Raw genomic sequence first — 6,000 nt, 5'->3', positions numbered from 1 at the left:
ATGATGGACACCATGTTTATTATGTGGTGGAAAAGAAAAAAGGGTGGCCGGAGAACCTCTAAGTGGATGGGGACATCATGCGAGCAGATACCTCCTTAAGCTCTTTGTGTTTGCTTTCTGTGCTTGGCCTGGGCTGTACATGTTCCCAGAGCAATGAAAAGGCAGCTCACAGGGTTTTTTGTGCCAATGTTCAATATGATGTATCAATATGGTTCTGCTTGCACAGGCTATAATGAGCTGAAGATCATAAAGCTCTTATCAGCAACCCTGTTTAAATGTAGCTCAGATGATTGAGGCTCCTCTTCACTCTCAGTTCAGTCAGTTTTGACCTGAAGCTGTAGAATCACATTGGTGAAAATTTGCAAGATCAGTAAATATCATTCAGGAGAATATTTCCAACCTCATCAGCTGAATTTAGCCAATATTAGAGTCTGTCTTTGTGAGCTCCAGCCACAGTGCAGTCATGTTTGTGTCATCTTCTCTATTTTTGGTAGCAATCCTAACTGCAGAATTATTTTGGCTAATAAAAATAGAAGGCAAAAAATTGTTTTCAGAAAGCCTTGTGTTTGTAGACAAGTCAGGTAGTGTGCAAGGAGGTAATGCTAACATGGGGCTGTTTCCTCTGGCAGCCTTACTGGCCTACTCCATAGAAATTGGGCTGGGCATTTCAAGAAAGTGCTTGTCATGCACAGAAACAGAGGGAGGTACCTTCATGAATTCCAAAACAACAAACAGATTTGCATCTGGCCTCTGGTGTGAACGGAGGAGTTCAGGTCTGCCTGCCCTTCCTGCAGACATGAGTCCTGAGTTGTTTAGGAGTATCTATCCCAAACAGACAAGTTCCCATCCAATCAGCTCAACTACATTAAAACCTATTCACGGGCTGTGTAGAATCAGTTGCCAGCCTGACCTAGTTGTCAAAATGGTGTCTCACGCTAAGGCTGTGTTTGTTACCACACATTTGTGCTCCTGGGGAATTCAGGATACCTGCTTCACATGCATGACCAGATAAAATGGTATGTTTTTAATTAGGAGAAAAAATTAACAAGACAACAGACATCTGAGGGCAGTTTTGTTGAAAGCTAAATTGATGATGAAAAGCTTTCACTCTTTGAAACCATTCAGTAGCCAGGTGTTTTCTAGTGGTTCTTCAGTGCATTTCACTGCTGCATGTCAGTGTTACTTAGCACTATCACATTTACATCAAGTCAAATGCTGTAATGCGGAGAGTATCACCATAAGGAATGAAATGTGTCAGCCTGCATACAGGGATTCTTGGGAAATATGTGCCTTTCAACAATCCTGCGGCTTTTATACAAATTCTTCTCACATGTTTGCTACCCTAAAATTCACAGGTAATTACAATGGGATGAATAATCCACATTAATCAGGTAAGCAGGTATTTGAGATCCAGCACATCTCCTATCAGACAATGCACATGAAAATACAGTAATTGAAGCTGCTGAGAGAATTCCCCACTGACAATGTCTATGTAAATCCACTGTAAAGAATAATTCTACGATTATGTAAAATTTGAACAAGTCCTTTTATCTTTAAAAGAATGCTGCACCTTATTTCACTTAGCACACCAGTCTGGAGGCCCACAGAGTAAGAAGCGAATTGTCACAGGGTCAAATCCTATGGGATTCACAGAGCCAAAGCCATTGTTGGTGTAACGTTGGTGACTCTTTAGTCTGGTTGTCGTCTTCCTGCAGAAAATTCCTCTGAATTAATGTAGCATATCCATACTGGGTTTCAGAGCACCCTAAAGCTCTTCATTTCATCTCCCTTTACCCCTCTGCCACCCCACATCTCAGAATTTCTTCCTGTAATCTTTTTTTTTTTTTTATAGCTTTATTGTAGCAACTTTCTGTTTGTATTTTGGCTATATTTCTATGGCTGGATTCTTACATTCTCAACCTGGTTCAAGTCTTAGGTGACACGGAAGAGTCAGAATGATGTAACCCTATTCTAGTATGCACCCTAGCCTTAGCAGAGTCCCCTGACATGGGAAATTATCAGCAGGGTGTTTATAAACCCCCTGAAATGGGACAACAAAGGGAGTGGGTGAGTCAGGATCTTTCTAAGCTTCAGGAGAGAAAAATGCCACAGGAAATGGCACTTAAGGAGACATTTCTGCTGATTAGGGTACTCAGTCTTGAAACTCATAGCTAACCTTTTGTAGAGTTTGAGGCCCTCCTTACTGGAAGGGGAGGTCAACATCCTGAGCCCTTAGCCTACTTGTACAGTAGGAGAGATGTGAAAAGGGTTTCCCCTCATTGTCTGAAGGTTTGTTCACCTCTGCTTTTCATCTCTCGGGCTAATGCTGCTGTTTCTTCATACTCTGCTTTGGGAGCTTATGTTGAACATCTGGTAGGCCACACAGAGGGGTTGTGAGAGGCAGATAGTTATTTGGTTCTCTGTACTTCACAGTATGATCTTTCCTGGCAGTGGAATTTGGATTTTCATCCTGTTTGAGTGAACATTCATGTAACACCTCAACAAATTCTGCCCTGTTCTTTATCTGTGTGCTGTAACCACGGGTCTGGATGTGACTTGGGATGAGGGTCACTATCCATGATTCATGCTAGATGTTGGAGGACCTTGTAGGATTCTGCCATGGTCAAACAGCAACTGTGAGGTTCTAAACATTGCATATAAGAGATACAGTAGCACTTAGAAGGTCTTCTGTCTAAAGCCTTTTCCCAGAAGCAGTGTGACACACTGGAATGAGGGAGTGTGATGCACTGGAGTGATATATGAAGTCCAAAAATTCTCTTTCTTTGCCTGGCAGCCAGCTTGCTGAAGCTAAATTCAGTTCAAAGGATCACAGGATGGGTAAGTTTGAAGGTGCCACAGTGCCAAGGGGTCCAAACACCCTGAAAAAGCAGAGTCATCCTAGAGCACATCACACAAGATCAGTTTCTATCACTAAGACCAGGCAAGTCTCCTGTCACTACTTCTCCAAGTCCTGGGCAAGGAGACAGGGAAGAAGTATGGCCTCACTAGTCACTTGGCATGAGTTTTCCAAGAGAGCTGTCTGTAGGAGGAGCACAATCCCTCATCTTTGAAACAGGGGCAATATCTGATCCCTCAGGAGATTGTGACAAGCAAATGGAATATAAGGGTCATAAAACAAATCACAGCTTTGTTGAAAGGCACATGTACAGTTCCCAGACAGATTCTCACTCATCACCCCACAGCTGCTTTTTTAATCCATGACCTTGCTATAACAGTGTATATCTGTTAGTGACTGTCCCATGAACTTGAACTGGTGATAGTCCCATGTACCCTGAATATACTATGTGTAGTATTCCATGTAGTCTTTACTAGGCTAGAGCCTAAAACCCTCTTGCACCAAAAAATCATACCTCCTTTTCACATGTTTTCAACTTAACCATCTAGGCTACAAGTTACAATGAAGAAGAAAAGACAGAGAGACAAACTGATGCTGTGGTAATAGCTGAAGTTTCTTTGGTAAACTGGGGGAACTGTCTGGGATTTACAGTGACAAGACTAAGACAGGTATCTCATCAAAGAGCGGGCTTGTGAAGAAGAGAAAACTCACCAACAGAAAACACTGGGGTAGACATATTTCTCTCAGAACAATACTAGTCATAAACCTAAAGGATTAAAAAACACGAGGCAAAATTGCATAATCTGGCTAGAGACATGGGAACAGTGGCTTTATTTAGGTACATAACAGTACAGTTAGGGCCCAAATCTTCACACTGATACTCTATGCTGCAGCACATTGCTAGCTGAAGCAGGAAAACAAAAGAAGCTCTGAAAAAAGGTTAGGTTTGTAACAGAACTATCTCACTACCTTTCACCAGGGACTGGCTGCTGGGATGTTCTGTAAAAGCAGCAGCATTGGTGACTTCACCAGCTTCACGTCTTTGGACTAGGGATGCATAATGACATATGACTGCAGCAAGGCTTGAATGATGCAAGGGATGTGATGACCCACTACCCACTGCCTCTGCTATCCAGGCGGTGCAGGCTGTGCTGCATGCATGCTGCAGTGCCATCCCTGAGCTCTCACAAACAATAATCAAGTCTCTCACAGCCAGAAAAGCCCGCCAAGGCCAGCAGGACAAAATCACAGCAACATAAAATAGATTAAGCATATTTTTTATCCTATTTTTGAAAATTTTCCTTTTTCCCATTTCTGACTCATCTGCAGCCTGAGTCTTTTCATCTTCCAGCCGGCTACAGAGATCCTCTGGGAGGGAAAACAGTTCCATACACACAGCTTCTCGTTCTCTCTCCCCTGCAACAAATAAATACCCTAAAGCCCTTCAATTTACTTCAGAGTCATCAAGCACAGTTTAAAATTTAACCTGGTAATGCATTTTTAAGGGGATTCTTATGCAAAGTTTGTGCATGTGTGTACATGCATGTTTTTGTGCCTGCAAGAATTTCTTCCAGCTGTCCCAGAAAAAGCCATCTCCATGCAATTTGGTTAGCAGCTTCCCTGAAACGACTGTAATGCCCCTGAAGTGTTCAGGCATCATAAAATCCTCATACCACAGATGGACCAATTTTGGAGGCAAGAGGAGATGTGTGTGTGTGTGTGAAAATCTTTCTGGGCCTAATTCATATGGGCAGCTAATCAGTAACACTGGATTATTTAAAACATTGTTTAGCTGCTATAATGACAGCCAGGTATCCCTCTATATTGCTTTCTCTTACCAGATGTTGCAAAGTGAAAGCATTCCTAGTTTTGTTCCATGTTTTCTAGCCTGCTTTTTGACACTAATTTCCACTTATCATTCTCCTCCTCTGTCACTGAATTCTTCTGCAGTCCTTTCGCAGGGACTCATCCATGAGGATACTAACTTGCATCTTTACTGCTTCTAAATTTCATCTTTCCCTTTTACTCTGCTCTATTTCCATATGTCATTTTCCTTTTCTGCCTGTCTGGGAGTTGCTGTACCTAACTCTGTAAAGCATTATCTCTCCATCTCTCTAAAGTGTTTTGTGGTACTTTGTGTGAAGGATGGCATATAAAAATAAATTGTATTGCACTGTATTTTTGGACTGGCATCTAATCTTTACTGAGCTCATTCAGCCTATTTCTGAAAAACACTGGATCTTAAAGACTCTTCCGATCCAATGAATCTTGATGACTTTTCTGATCCTAGAAAAAGACTCCCTAATTTTCAAGCCATCTCCTGACACTAACACAGAGATAGAAGTCAGGAGAGTACCTTGAAAAATGGGGTTTGGCAGAAAAATATTCCTGGAACTCTTCCTTGTCTATCTGTGTGTCTTAACCTCACCTCTGGCCTCCACCCCACATTTTACTTGCAAATGTCCACCATTATGAGCGCTGGGGTGGGGGGAGCGGGAAGCAGGCTGATGGCGCACAGCACTCGTAGCGAAACAATCCAACAGCTTGCTTATGCATCTATTTGGCTTAGGATGGGAAATTAGAACAGCTTTAATCTGCTAGCAGCATCAAGCAGGGAAGCACTCCCTGGAGTGAAAGCGTTAGGAGTATCACAGCAGGGGCTGATGAGAGGCAGCTTGCCACGGTGTCACAGCAAGGCAGTTGTACTCAACGCACAAAAATCTGGGGTGCTAAGAAGGACCCAGGTACCTGGCTGGGAATTGTAAGGGGAGAGAGAATAAACCTGTGTATTGGGGTTTTCTGCAATAGGAAAATGCTTTCAAAGACATACTCCCACATTACTGTCTTTGCTCTTCCCCCCCTTTTACTCTGTCACATCAAAGATTTGGTGCCTACCTTATCAACCACAATACACATGTGCCATCCTAGTCTGTCATGAGAGCCCATTTGACTCACAGAGCTTCAGCATAGGTATAACCATGACTACATGTGGTCAGGATTTGGCATCAGACTGGAAAACACAGGGAGTAACAGCCATACCTTTGCATTTGTTATGCAAAGCCCAGTTACATTTGATTTCTACTCAATAACCCTATTCATACTAATTAAAGGGCAAGACCTGAGTTACTAAGGAAAAATGTAGG

This window comes from Lonchura striata, chromosome 2 (assembly GCF_050655825.1).
Source record: "Lonchura striata isolate lonStrDom1 chromosome 2, ASM5065582v1, whole genome shotgun sequence".
Lineage (NCBI taxonomy): Eukaryota > Metazoa > Chordata > Aves > Passeriformes > Estrildidae > Lonchura > Lonchura striata.
This window is presented reverse-complemented; position numbering follows the sequence as displayed.